Source organism: Bombina bombina, chromosome 7 (genome assembly GCF_027579735.1).
Source record: "Bombina bombina isolate aBomBom1 chromosome 7, aBomBom1.pri, whole genome shotgun sequence".
NCBI lineage: Eukaryota > Metazoa > Chordata > Amphibia > Anura > Bombinatoridae > Bombina > Bombina bombina.
The window spans coordinates 389,580,620-389,596,340 of record NC_069505.1 but is presented as its reverse complement, the minus strand read 5'-3'; the positions used below and the strand labels follow the sequence as shown (position 1 = coordinate 389,596,340).

General features: G+C 38.6%; 1 protein-coding gene across 1 annotated transcript in view; it reads right to left on the bottom strand.

Moving 5' to 3' along the window:
* Positions 1 to 15,721, bottom strand: part of LOC128636387 (galactosylgalactosylxylosylprotein 3-beta-glucuronosyltransferase 1-like) — a 126,198-nt gene that overhangs the window by 38,594 nt on the left and 71,883 nt on the right. The gene's annotated exons all lie outside the window — the stretch shown is intronic.

Here is a 15,721-nt window from a genome sequence, read left to right as displayed (position 1 = left end):
ATTACATATTAGAAAACCCTAACCCTACTCAAATTATTTAAATCTACTATTACAAAAAAAAATAAACGCTAAGTTACAAAAAAAAACACTGTTACAAAAAAAAACATAAAACACAGTATCAAAAATAAAAACGAATTACACCTAATCTAATAGTCCTATCAAAATAAAAAAGCCCCCCCCCCAAAATAAAAAAAACCCTAGCCTACAATAAACTACCAAAAGCCCTTAAAAGGGCCTTTTGCGGGGCATTGCCCCAAAGAAATCAGCTCTTTTACCTGTAAAAAAAATATACAAACAACCCCAACAGTAAAACCCACCATCCACCCTACCAACCCCCCCAAATAAAAAGCCTATCTAAAATACCTAAGCTCCCCATTGCCCTGAAGGGGGAACTTGTATGGGCATTGCCCTTAAAAGGGCATTTAGCTCTTTTACCTGCCCAGACCCTACTCTAAAAATAAAACCACCCTTAAATAAACCTAACACTATCCCCCGACGATCCACTTACAGTTTCTGAAGTTCCGCTTGAAGGATCCATCCAGCTGGCAAGAAGTCTTCATCCGGGTGGCAAGAAGTCTTCATCCGGGCGGCCTCTTCTATATTCATCCATTCGGCGAAGTCTTTATCCATGCGGCCTCTTCTATCTTCATCCATCCGGCACGGAGCGGGTCCATCCTGAAGACATCCAGTGCGGAGCTTCTCTTCAATACGGTCGCCGCTGTAAACTGGAACTTGAATGCAAGTGACGTCATCCAAGATGGCGTCCCTTGCATTCCTATTGGCTGAAAGGTTCCAATCAGCCAATAGGATTATGGGGAGCATCTGGGCAGCTGTCTAGTCACAGCCCGGCCTGATCGCGCCATTACACTCAATGTAGCTCGCTCCTGCTCTGTCTGATAGCAGGAGCAAGCTACATTGAGTTTAATGGTGCGATTGAGCCGGGCTGTGACTAGAAAGCTGCCCAGATACGCTCAGGGGGAAAATCAGACTCGCTCAGTAGAGCAAGAGCAGCTGTCTGAAAAATCCTCTTTTATAATCAAATTTTAGCTACAATATTATGTTGCATAAAGTTTGCGCTAAGATAATGTTATATCATTCTGCACTATGTGCAGAATAATATAACATTATTTTGTAGTTTTACTGCCCCTTTAAGCTGTACTCACAGCTTTTGAGGCATGGTACAGGTGCATGAGCGAGCATGCAGCAACAAATTTGAGAATCAGAAACTGCGTCTTTTGTCTTTCCACCACCTCAGAAGAGGCAAGATCAATCACCCAGACACTGGCTCTTTCAGGATGAGTGACATGCCCTGCTCTTGATCAATAGGCTGCCGGGGAGCAGGGGTCAGCAATTTTACATTTTGCCACGCAATGCAGCAACAAAAGTAGCAATTGCAGACAGACAGGTACTCTACTTGCAAACCTTTCTGCCTGTAATCATGATACATTTTGCCTTCAGTATTTTTTTCATATATCATTCTTCCTGATATTGGATTCATCCTGTATTTTCATACCTCTTTAGAACTAAAATTAATTTCTTCCCAACTCATTGAAAATAATTTCCAGTGTATAATCACCACCAATCTTTTTATAATATAGCTATAAGACCCATTTTTTTCTTTTAAAAGAAGCTTTACAGTAGTACACATGGGGGTCAATTTATCAACCCGTCAATGTATCTGTTTCTGTGCCTTCAGGCTCGCTGGAAACAGGAGTTAAGAATGATGCAGCGGTCTTAAGACTCATCCTCCACCTCTGAGGCGACGGACAGCAATCAGCCCAATTGGCCGCGAATGTGCAGGGGGCGGCATTGCCCAAGCATTTCACAAGAAATTCTTGTAAATGAAAAATACAGAGAGCGTATGCTGTCGGCATTTATCGATGTGGGGCGGACATGATCCGCTACAGCGTATTATGTCCGCCAGCACATTAGTAAATCGGCCCCATGATGTGCATGGACATTTCTTTGCAAGCACATACTGAATCTTTTGTGGTGGTGCTCTGATGTTGCTGGTGCAACAAATGTTTCTCAAGTAACTTGTTTAGAATATTTGAATCCTGACTAGGAACTTCTATATTTCTGGTGTATCCTCCTCTGTATAAACAAACAATAAAAACATTTAATTAAATGTAGTTTTCTGTTTTACATTTAGGGCTAGATTATATGTAGAGAGCTATTATATTTTTGAGCTCATTTAAGTCCAAAGTTATTTTTTATAAGTCTAGTGTGTGCTAACCCTTGCATGTTGAATAGGTTGGATAAATTAAATAGCTCACATAATTGACTTAAATAGGGGCGTACAGAAAAATTCATGTTGTGTATTGCTCAATCGCTAAACTGGCGGTGATCAAAAATCTCTAGCAGTTGAGTCCTTCATGTAGCTCTGTGCTATACTATTTTAACGAAAGTTAAAGGGACAGTGAAGTCCAAAAAAACATTTCATGATTCAAATAGGGCATGCAATTTTAAACAACTTTCTAATTTACTTTTATCACCAATTTTGCTTTGTTTCTCTTAGTATTCTTAGTTAAAAGCAAAAGCTAGTTAGGCTCATATGCTATTTTCTTTAGACCTTGAAGGCTGCCTCTAATCTGAATGCATTTTGTCAGTTTTTCACCACTAGAGGGCGTTAGTTCATGTGTGTCATATAGATACCATTGTGCTCACACCCGTAGAGTTACCAAGGAGTCAGCACTGATTGGCTAAAATGTAAGTCTGTCAAAAGGACTGAAATATGGGAGCAGTTTGCAGAGGCTTAGATACAAGGTAATCTCAGAGGTAAAAAGTATATATCTATAACATTGTTGGTTAAGCTAAACCTAGGTAGGCTCATATGCTAATTTTTTTAAACCTTGAAGGCTGCCTCTAATCTGAATGCATTTTGACAGTTTTTCACCACTAGAGGGAATTAGTTCATGTGTGTCATATAGATAAAGGGAATTATATCTATATCTAGGTAGGCTTAGGAGCTAACTGTTAATTGGTGGCTGCACAGGTATTCCACTTGCCATTGGCTTACCAATGTGTTCAGCTAGCTCCCATTAGTGCATTGTTGCTCCTTTCGATAAAGGATTCAAAGAGAATTAAGCAAAATTGATAGTAGAAGTAAATTGGAAAGTTGTTTAAAATTGTATGTTCTATCTGCATCATGAAAGAACAATTTTGGGTTATATGTCCCTTTAAGGTTAAAGGGACATTGTACACTAGATTTTTATTTGCATAAATGTTTTGTAGATGATCCATTTATATAGCCCAGTGATGGCGAACCTTGGCAAAAACACACCCAGATGGGCTATATCAGTGATGGTGAACCTTGGCACTCCAGATGTTTCAGAACTACATTTCCCATGATGCTTAGGCACTCTGATGTCCAGTCAAGCATCATGGCAAAATGTAGTTCTGAAACATCTGGAGTGCCAAGTTTCGCCATCACTGATATAGCCCATCTGGGTGTGTTTTTGCCAAGGTAACAATGTATAGTTTGCTTATTTTTTAATAACATTGTGCTGATTTTCAGACTTCTAACCAAGCCCCAAAGTGTCAGATGTATACTCACGTTTCCAGACGCCTCCTGTTTGTCTAATCTGTCTTTTCCTATGCAGGGAAGGGAGAGGCAGTGTTTGCTCCCAGCTCCTTTCACTGGGTGTCCCAGACTAACCTCATCCACAGTGCTAAACTGGGAGCTTCTAAGTAAGTTTTTAAATGGTTTTATACTGGATTTTTATATCAGTATCTGTGCAGATTTTTCTTTATAGTAGTGTCTATTGCATGCAGTTATATGAAAATTGGTGCATAATGTCCCTTTTATTTAAATCCTTAATTTCCAGAGCTTTTATGTTTTGTTATGCAAACTAGCAGCCAATAATGGTTTACTTCACGTCTCAAAAGGGGCTGAATATTACAAGTAGATTTTGGATTGCTGTTGAGTGTAACATTTAACACACCACTTATAATATGAGTGGAAGAAGCAAGTTAATATCGCTCCCTGCTCTGTATATGGAGCGCTAAAAAAGTTTGGCGCATTAAAGGGACAGTCTAGTCAAAATTAAACGTTCATGATTCAGATAGGGCATTTCATTTTAAACAACTTTACAATTTACTTTCATCACATTTGATTTGTTCTCTTGGTATTCTTAGTTCAAAGCTAAACCTAGGTAGGCTCATAGGCTAATTTCTAAGCCTTAGAAGGCTGCCTCTTATCTGAATGTATTTTGAAAGTTTTTCACAGCTAGAGGGCGTTAGTTCACGTGTGACATATAGATTACAAGTGGCGTGCTATTTAGCTCCTCACTTGAGCGCTAACAGTGCCAGAAGTAAACTTATAGCGTGTGTGCATATTACAAATAGAAAGTAAAAGTTTAACCAATCTGTTATGAAAATGTGATTGAGGGTCTGCAGGGCCCAGGGTCTGATCTGATGTCGTTATGTGGCTGAGAGGTGCTGTAGGGTTAGGTAACTGAACTGATGTGGCTGATACAGGGGCTGTAGGACCAGGGGGTCATATGTAATATGGGTATGTACCTGATGAGCTGCAAGGACAAAGGTTTGATCTGGCATAGGCTAACAGAGGGGCTGCAGGGCAAGGGTCTGATCGGTCTTATCTGAAGCTTTGATGTGGCTGATAGAAGGGCTGCAGGGCCAGAGGTCTGGTATGATGGGGTATATGTCTGACAGAGGGGCTGCAGGGCCACAGGTCTTATTTGAAGCTGTGATGTGGCTGACAGAAGGGCTGCAGGGCCAGATGTCTGGTATTATGGGGTATATGTCTGACAGAGGGGCTGCAGGGCCACAGGTCTGATCTGATGCTGTGATGTGGCTGACATAGGGGCTGCAGGGACAGTGCATTGATCTAATATAAATATATGACAGACCATATACTTATACCTAATCTGATCTTCATGTTAGAAGGTAAAATGTAAGACACTGTGTATCTCATTTGCATATCCGTATCGATACCTTCCATGCTCCAGTGGAAATTTTATTAACTGAGGATTTTTTTTAATGGAAAACCCAATTTAATGGTACAGATGTTGCATACAGTGATCAGTTTTATTTAATATTTGTGATCATCTAGAGCAGGGTTCTTCAAACTTATTTTCCCAAGACCCAGTGCAATGATACCACATACCTTCACAACTCTATTTTTGTGCTTGGTCTGAAACTTTCTGAAGTAATAATATACTGTACATGAAGTTAGCTGCAATTTTTGGTAAAGTGACTAAAATTTGTGAATACTTTATTCTTGATTTTAGTCAAACTTGAAAGAATTGCAAAAGTTAATAACACACTCTCATACAACACACACGCAACACATTCTCATGTAACACACATCACATACTCTCATACAACACACACACACTCTCTCATACAACACACACACTCTAATACAACATACACACAAACTCTCATACAACACACACCACACATACTTTCATACAACACACACACCACACTCACTCTCATAGAATACACACCACACACACACTCATATAACACACACACTCCCAAACCACACACACATACTCTCATACAACACACACACACACTATCAAAAAAATCACCACACACATTCTCATACAACACACACTACACACATATTTCCAAACACACACACACTTACATACAACACACACATACTCATACTACACACACACACAAACACATACACTCTCATACATCACACACACCGACACCACACATACTCTCATAGAACACACCCCACACACACTCTCATACAACACACACACTCCCAAACAACACACACACACTCACACAAAACAAACACTCTCATACAACACACACCACACACACTCCCAAACCACACACACATACCACACATACTCTCATACAACACACACCACACATACACTCCCAAACAACACACACACTCACATATAACACACACACTCATCCAAAATATACACTCTAATACAAAACACACACCACACACACTCTCATACAACACACTCTAAAAAAACACACACACTCTCATACAACACACACCACACACATATTTCCAAACACACACACACTTACATACAACAAACACATACTCATACTACACACACACACACCACATACACTCTCATACAAAACACACCACACACACTCTTATACATCACACACACAAGTCCGAGTAACCCTGTAAACATGGTGTTGTGACCCAGTAATGGGTTTCGACCCAGGGTTTGAAGAACCCTGATCTAGAGTACCTCCATAATTAACTGATTACAACACTATTGTCCTATAGTCTTGTAAGTTCTTAGGGCAAAAATGTAACTAATAGTTATAAAGTATTTTTTTCTCTCTTATACAGTATCTTATTGCACATGCCGTGGTGTTTAACAGCTGGTTGCAAAAACAAATGTACTATAAAGACATTAAGCTATGTCCTATGCAGACAAATGATCAAACAGTTATAAATTGTACACACATTGACTTATTGACTTTATAGAATAGCATAGCAAGTTAGTAATGTACCAATAAAGGTGTGTTATACTCAGAATGACTAATTTCCCATACAAATGTTTTATTTTGCATTGTAAAAAAATGTTTTAACGTGCTTTCATTAAGTATTTTGCTATGTTTTCTTGTAATTTAACTTTAAACATTTTGCTAACAGAATGACTTGCATTGCTTGTAAAACATTTATTTTGTATACTGATGGTTTGCAGCTATATATATTTACAAACACATTATATGTATACATTGCTTTAATATCCATTAAAATGTAATGTTATTTCAGCTATTAAAGGCACATTGACGAATTTCGATATAATTTCTATATTAATAGGCTGGACATAAAGGGATAGTCTAGTCAACATTAAACATTCATGATTCAGATAAAGCAGGCAATTTCTAATTTACTCCTATTATTATTATCAATTTTTCGGCATTCTCTTGGTATCTTTATTCGAAAAATCAAGAAAGTAAGCATAGGAGCAGGCACATTTTTGGTTCTAATTGTAACCACCTAGCAGCAAGCGCTACCCAGGTGCTAAACCACAAATGGGCCCTGCTCCTAAGCTTACACTCAAATAAAGATACCAAGAGAACGAAGAAAAAAATATAATAGGAATAAATTATAAAGTTGCTTTAAATTGGATGCTCTATCTGAATTATGAAAGTTTAATTTTGCCTAGACTATTCATTTAACCTTGTGTAATGATGATTTTATGTGTAAAGTAATGCATCAGCAAGAAGAAAATATTTAGGGGCCTATTTTTCTATGGTGGGAGCGGACATGATCCGATGTAGCATATCATGTTCGCTGCACATCGATAAATGCTGACATTTATCATTGTACCAGAAGTTCTTGTGAACTGCTGGTGCAATGCGGCCCCCTGCAGATTCACGGCCGCCTCAGAGCAGGCGGACAGGTTATGGAGCAGCGGTCTTTAGACCTCTGCTTCATAACTTCTGTTTCCGGCGACCCTGAAGGTTCACCGGAAACACGGGGCATCATACGGAGCTTGCTAAATATGCCCCACGGTCATGTCTGTGTAATACAGCAGGTTTTGGATTGTGCTTATGTTAACACCTTCTAGGTTGGGTGTAACTTGGTCACCGGGTCTTTGGATATGTGAACCTTCCTCTGCTTTATGGTTCACCTCTCTCTCGTGTATATATTAGGGCTGATTTATTAACTGTCGGACGGACATCGCTAAATGCCGACAGCATCTGCTGTCGGCATTTAACATTGCACAAGCATTTCTAGTGAAATGCTTGTGCAATGCCGCCCCCTGCAGATTCGCTGCCAATCAGTCAAGCAAGACGTTTCAATCATTCCGATCATGTCCGCTTGTTAACTTATGTTTCCAGCAATCTGGAAACTACGGGGGTAGATTGCAGCATCTGCTGCTTGTTAAATCTACCCCATAGCATGTTATTTCTATTATTCTGGAATCAATATGTAAATTTCAGTTACAGCTTTGACAAATTTGTGACTTGTTTACCAAAATCTAATTATGATATTGTAAATTAAATATTAGATGTAATATATATATATTATATCCAATAATATAAGTTGGGAGTATTATTCCATTACAAAAATACATACTAAAGTTATAACTAATATATACAGTATATATATTTTTTTTTTAATTGGTGACTTTGTTGGAACAATAACTTTCCTTAAAGGGACATTAAACACTTTGAGATGGTAATATAAAATGATAAATCATACATAGAAATAAAACTATGCAATATACTTTCATTATTTATTTGGCCCCCCTTTTCTGTAACTCTATTCTGACCTTTTTTAGCATTTCAGTTCCTGTTAGAAATGGAAGTGCAGAACATGGTTATATTCCACACAGTCATTGGCTGCACACTCTAGTGACCTATTTATAACTGTCCCTAATTGGCCACAGCTGAGAAGGTAACCTAAGTTACAACATGGCAGCTCCCATTGTTTCAGTATATTTTTCACTAAAGCTTTAAACTTATTGTGTCACTATGTAAACAACTAATGAAATATAAACAATACATCTACATGTTATTCTCAGACTAATGTTTTCTTTGAATGCATCATTCTATCTAGCATGTATTTAGTGTTTAATGTCCCTTTAACTTTCCTGAATTGGTAAATGTGTCTGCTAAATCTACCACATGGACAATTATCTTGAACAGATAAAATAAAAATGTATATTTGAATGCAGTCTACTGACTCTACTGCAGAGTTACTGAAGGAAAACCATAAAAAATGGAATACTGATTATATTTTTGCAGGTCTATGTATTATTACATATTTGACATGTATATTCTTGATTGGATAGTCTAATGTTTTATACTAACATGAACTTGTTGACCTTTATTTATAGCCAATTTGCTGTAATAATTGTTTTAATATCTCATCTTACTATCGCCTAGATTTAGAGTTCTACGTTAGCCGTCCAAACCAGCGTTAAGGGGTCCTAACGCTGGTTTTGTCCGCCCGCTGGTATTTAGAGTCAGTCAGGAAAGGGTCTAACGCTCACTTTCCAGCCGCGACTTTTCCATACCGCAGATCCCCTTACGTCAATTGCGTATCCTATCTTTTCAATGGGATCTTTCTAACGCCGGTATTTAGAGTCTTGGCTGAAGTGAGCGTTAGAGCTCTAAAGACAAAACTCCAGCCGCAGAAAAAAGTCAGGAGTTAAGAGCTTTATGGGCTAACGCCGGTTCATAAAGCTCTTAACTACTGTGCTCTAAAGTACACTAACACCCATAAACTACCTATGCACCCCTAAACCGAGGTCACCCCACATCGCCGCCACTCTAATAAAAATTTTTAACCCCTAATCTGCCGACCGCACACCGCCGCAACCTACATTATCCCTATGAACCCCTAATCTGCTTCCCCTAACACTGCCGACACCTACATAATATTTATTAACCCCTAATCTGCCCCCCAACGTCGCCGCTACCTACCTACACTTATTAACCCCTAATCTGCCGACCGGACCTCACTGCTACTATAATAAATGTATTAAACCCTAAAGCTAAGTCTAACCCTAACCCTAACACCCCCCTAAGTTAAATATAATTTAAATCTAACGAAATAAAATAAATCTTATTAAATAAATTATTCCTATTTAAAGCTAAATACTTACCTGTAAAATAAACCCTAATATAGCTACAATATAATTAATAATTACATTGTAGCTATTTTAGGATTTATATTTATTTTACAGGCAACTTAGTATTTATTTTAACCAGGTACAATAGCTATTAAATAGTTAATAACTATTTAATAGCTACCTAGTTAAAATAATTACAAAATTACCTGTAAAATAAATCCTAACCTAAGTTACAATTAAACCTAACACTACACTATCAATAAATAAATTAAATAAACTACATACAATTATCTACAATTAAATAAACTATAATAAATTTAAAAAAACAAACACTAAATTACAAAAAATAAAAAAAGATTACAAGAATTTTAAACTAATTACACCTACTCTAAGCCCCCTAAAAAAATAACAAAGCCCCCCAAAATAAAAAAATGCCCTACCCTATTCTAAAATAAAAAGTTTACAGCTCTTTTACCTTACCAGCCCTTAAAAGGGCCTTTTGCGGGGCATGCTCCAAAGAATTCAGCTCTTTTGCCTGTAAAAAAAAACAATACAATACCCCCCCCCAACATTACAACCCACCACCCACATACCCCTAATCTAACCGAAACCCCCCCTTAAAAAACCTAACACTAAGCCCCTGAAGATCTTCCTACCTTATCTTCAACACGCCGGGTATCACCGATCCGTCCAGAAGAGACTCCGAAGTCTTCATCCTATCCGGCAAGAAGAGGTCCAGAAGAGGCTCCGAAGTCTTCCTCCTATCTGGCAAGAAGAGGACATCCGGACTGGCAAACATCTTCATCCAAGCGGTATATTCATCCATCTGACGAGGAGTGGCTCCATCTTCAAGACCTCCGGCGCGGAACATCCTCTTCTCCCGACGACTAGACGACGAATGAAGGTTCCTTTAAGGGACGTCACCCAAGATGGCGTCCCTCGAATTCCGATTGGCTGATAGGATTCTATCAGCCAATCGGAATTAAGGTAGGAAAAATCTGATTGGCTGATTGAATCAGCCAATCAGATTCAAGTTCAATCCGATTGGCTGATCCAATCAGCCAATCAGATTGAGCTCGCATTAAATTGGCTGATCGGAACAGCCAATAGAATGCGAGCTCAATCTGATTGGCTGATTGGATCAGCCAATCGGATTGAACTTGAATCTGATTGGCTGATTCAATCAGCCTATCAGATTTTTCCTACCTTAATTCCTATTGGCTGATAGAATCCTATCAGCCAATCGGAATTCGAGGGACGCCATCTTGGATGACGTCCCTTAAAGGAACCTTCATTCGTCGTCTAGTCATCGGGAGTGTAATTTAGTGTTTGTTTGTTTTTGTAATTTAGTGTTTGTTTGTTTTTTAAATTTAGTATAGTTTATTTAATTGTAGATAATTGTATGTAGTTTATTTAATTTATTTATTGATAGTGTAGTGTTAGGTTTAATTGTAACTTAGGTTAGGATTTATTTTACAGGTAATTTTGTAATTATTTTAACTAGGTAGCTATTAAATAGTTATTAACTATTTAATAGCTATTGTACCTGGTTAAAATAAATACAAAGTTGCCTGTTAAATAAATATAAATCCTAAAATAGCTACAATGTAATTATTAATTATTTTGTAGCTATATTAGGGTTTATTTTACAGGTAAGTATTTAGCTTTAAATAGGAATAATTTATTTAATAAGATTTATTTTATTTCGTTAGATTTAAATTATATTTAACTTAGGGGGGTGTTAGGGTTAGGGTTAGACTTAGCTTTAGGGGTTAATACATTTATTATAGTAGTGGTGAGGTCCGGTCGGCAGATTAGGGGTTAATAAGTGTAGGTAGGTAGCGGCGACGTTGGGGGGGCAGATTAGGGGTTAATAAATATTATGTAGGTGTCGGCGATGTTAGGGGCAGCAGATTAGGGGTACATAGGGATAATGTAGGTTGCGTCGGTGTCCGGAGCAGCAGATTAGGGGTTAAAAGTGTAATGCAGGGGTCAGCGATAGCGGGTGCGGCAGATTAGGGGTTAATAAGTGTAAGGTTAGGGGTGTTTAGACTCGGGGTACATGTTAGGGTGTTAGGTGCAGACTTAGAGAGTGTTTCCCCATAGGAAACAATGGGGCTGCGTTAGGAGCTGAACGCTGCTTTTTTTTTTAAGCTGGCCGCGTCCATAAGCACCGCTGTTATTGAGAGTTAAAGTGGCTGTAAATTATGCTCTACGCTCCCTTTTTGGAGCCTAACGCAGCCCTTAAGAGAACTCTAAATACCAGCGTTGTTTAAAAGGTGCGGGGGGAAAAAACACGCGTAGCTAACGCACCCCTTCTAACGCAGAACTCTAAATCTAGGCGTATGTATTTTTGGACACATTTTTATTTATTTATAGTTCTTTGTTCTTATTGTAAAGACATAGGGGCCTATCTGTCAAGCTCGGTACGGAGCTTGAGGCCCCGTGTTTCTAAAGACCACTGCTCCATAACCCTGTCCGCCTGCTCTGATGAGGCAGACAGGAATCGCCGGAAATCAACTCGATCGAGTACGATAGGGTTGATTGACAGGGGGCGGTGTTGCACAAGCAGCTCTTGTGCACAAGCAGCTCTTGTGAGCTGCTGGTGCAATGCTGAATACGGAGAGAGTATTGCTCTCCGCATTCAGCGATGTCTGTCAGACCTGGTCCGACAGACATTTGTTAAATATGCCTCATAGGGCTAGGTTACAAGTGGAGCACCAAATTATTGCTCTCCCGCAAATTTGCCAGTTTGAGGGAGCGCGATAATTAACCAGCCATAAGTGGCTGGTTATTGCTACCAAGAGCTCGCAGTAGCAATTAGCGCTCAGAAAATTAACCAGAGATCCGATCTCTGGTTAATTTTCTAAAAGTGCCCCAAATGCCCTTATAGTACAGGGTAATATAGTTTTTTTTATTTTAAAAAAAAATCTAGCATTTTGTTTTAACTAAAAAAAACTGCACTAGGCAGTTTTGGGGCTTTAAAGTTGGTAGGAGTAGGGTGTTAGAAAAAACACGGCACTGAAAAGTGCCTTTACATTGTGGTCTATGGGCACTGTGTGTTCTCATAGACCGCAGTGTAAATATATATTTGTAACTATATAGTCATATACATATAAAAATGCTGCGCTACTTACCCCCTTTACTGTGCGTAGCCTATGGAAGCGCCCTCTCGTGAGTGCAATGCTTCAGAGCAATGCAAATGTGAGCTTGTGTTCGCATTGCGATTTACTTGTAATACCAGCACACATTATCGTGCGCTGGTATCACAAAGTGGAGCTCTAATATTGCTTGCGTGCAAGCGATATTTAGTGCTCCACTTGTAATCTGGCTCATTATCACTTGTGTTCTCAAAGTTAAGCCATACAGGGCACTACGGGAATTCTCCAAGGAAATATTTACCAAATAAGAGACACTCTATTTCAGCCTGGACTATGGTTTTTTAATTGTAGATTCTTTGGGGCTGATTTATTAAGCCCTGTATGGCCCCTAATGCTGCTGTTTCCGTACGAACCTTCAGGCTTGCCGGAAACAGGAGTTAAGAAGCAGTGGTCTTAAGACCACTGCTCCTTAACTCGTCCCCTAGCTCTGAGGCGGCGGACAGCAATCAGCCCGATCATATACAATCGGGGTTGATTGACACCCCCTGCTAGCGATTGGCCGCAAATCTGCAAGGTGCGGCATTGCACAAGCAGCAACCAGAACTGCTTGTGCAATGTTAAATGTCGACAGCGTATGCTGTCGACATTTAGCGATGCAGGGTGGACATGATTCGCTATACTGAATCATGTCTGCCCGGGTATGATAAATCTACCCCTTTGCCTTTTTCACATCATGTGTAAAAGAGATATTTCTGTCATTGTCTTACCATATCATCTGTCATGTTCTGTTATGACAATAAACAGACCAATGTAAATAATTTTGAAATATTCCTTTGTAGTTGGAACATAAAAAATATTGTGCACAAGGACACTTTAAATGTGCGTCATAGCAAAACAAATCATGTGTACGAAATAAAAAACATATTACAATAATTTGTATAAATAAAGATCATATCAATGTGTTTATAAAATAAAAATAACAGATATTGGGGCCGATTTATCATTATGCGAGCAGACATGATCCGATATTGCGGATCATGTCCGCTGCACATCGATAAATGCCGACAGCATACGCTCTCAGCATTTATCATTGCACCAGCAGTTCTTGTGAACTGCTGGTGCAATGCCGCCCCCTGCAGATTTGCAGCCAATCGGCCGCTAGCAGGGGGTGTCAATCAACCCGATCGTATTCGATCAGGTTGATTTCTGGCGATGTCTGTCCGCCGCCTCAGAGCAGGCAGACAGGTTATGGAGCAGTGGTCTTGAAGGCTCACTAGAAACACGGAGCTTGATAAATACAGAGCTTGATAAATATGCCCCATTATCTTGAATACTGCAGTAATAATTCTATCTGAAAGATAAGGAAAGTCTTATTTAGTTGTATTGGTGAACACTAGCTAAAAAATAAAGAAAAGCAGGTTTATTCAGCGCTCTTTAACACTATTTTTTCAAATAAAGCAAAATATCATACTATATGTTAAAAAAACATAAATCCAAGAAAACTTCATATCATTTTATGTTTAATAATGCTCAACAACAAAAATCATCTTTGGACACAAAAAATGCAATACAGGTAGAAAACCCTTTAGCCAAACTGCTTGGGACCAGAAAAGGTTTGGATTTCTGAACAGTTTGGATTTTGGAATATTTATATATTTGCATCTGTAAAATGGTACAGTTTGGAGAGGGGATGGGACCGAGAGTAAACAACAATATCTTATGTCATTTAGGTAATAGTTACATGGCATAATACAGCGTATAAGTGTAACCTAAAGATAGTTGTATCTCTTTTTTATTATTTTTGTATACATAGTACCCCAGAAAAATAGTACAGTACTGTAATCAGTAAGGTAATAGTTGTGTGTTAAAAATAAATATAGACTATTATTTGCATTTTGAAACACAAAAACCAAACCAAAGACACAGACGGAGAAGATTGTGACTTACAGGCTGTAAAAAAAAAAAAAAAAAAATTATTAATTTTATTTTTTTTTAAAATATGAATTAAAAAGTTTGGATTTCAGAATAAGTTTGGATTTAGATATTCCAGATTTGGGGATTTGTACCTATAATAATTTATCTACCTCTTTATAATCAAAATTTCTGTCAGAACAAGCTGCCAGGGATTTAACCAATTAGTGTACAAATAATATTGAGTGAAAAAAAGAGCTGAGACATAGCGGCCGATTCATCGGATGCGGCTGTTTCCGCCCCAGCCTTCAGGCTCGCCAGAACCAGAAGTTAAGAAGCAGCGATCGCTACAGCGGATCATGTCCGTTCGCACTTTGACAAATCAGCCCCCAGACACTAAATGTAAACGTTAATTTTCTACTTACACGATTTCTCCCATCCATGTTGTGTGAAGAAGTACAGCAAAGTACAAAATATGATCCCAAATATAAAGAATAAATGCTTCTGTCTCATACTGTCAAGATGTTCAGTTGTACAAACACTTACACCAGGAGACACAAGGTATTGAGGAAGGTGAGTTAATTATTGACAGCTTAGACAACTTCCATAAAATCAAGTTATCCGTTCCACCATCTGAGACCAGTAGATATGAGTTTTGAGCAACAAAATTTTTACACAAAACTCATAACTAAAATGTTACAAAGTACACTAACACCCATAAACTACTTATTATCATCGCAAACACTATATTAAATGTATTAACCCCTAATCTGCGCTCCCTACATCGCCGTCACTAATAAAAGTTATAAAGTTATAAACCCCTAATCTGCCACTCCCGACATTGCCGCCACTAATAAAAGTTATTAACCCCTATTCCCCCACACCCCAACATTGCTGACACTATAATAAAGCTATTAACCCCTATTCCGCCACTCCCCGACATTGCCGCCACTAAATAAAGTTATTAACCCCTAAACCTCTGGCCTCCCACATCACCGCCACTAAATAAACCTATTAATCCCTAAACTGCCAGCCGCCCACATCGCAAAAAATAAATTAAACTATTAACCCCTAAGCCTAACAACCCCCTAACTTTAAATTAAAATTACAATATCCCTATCTTAAAATAAATAAAAACTTACCTGTGTT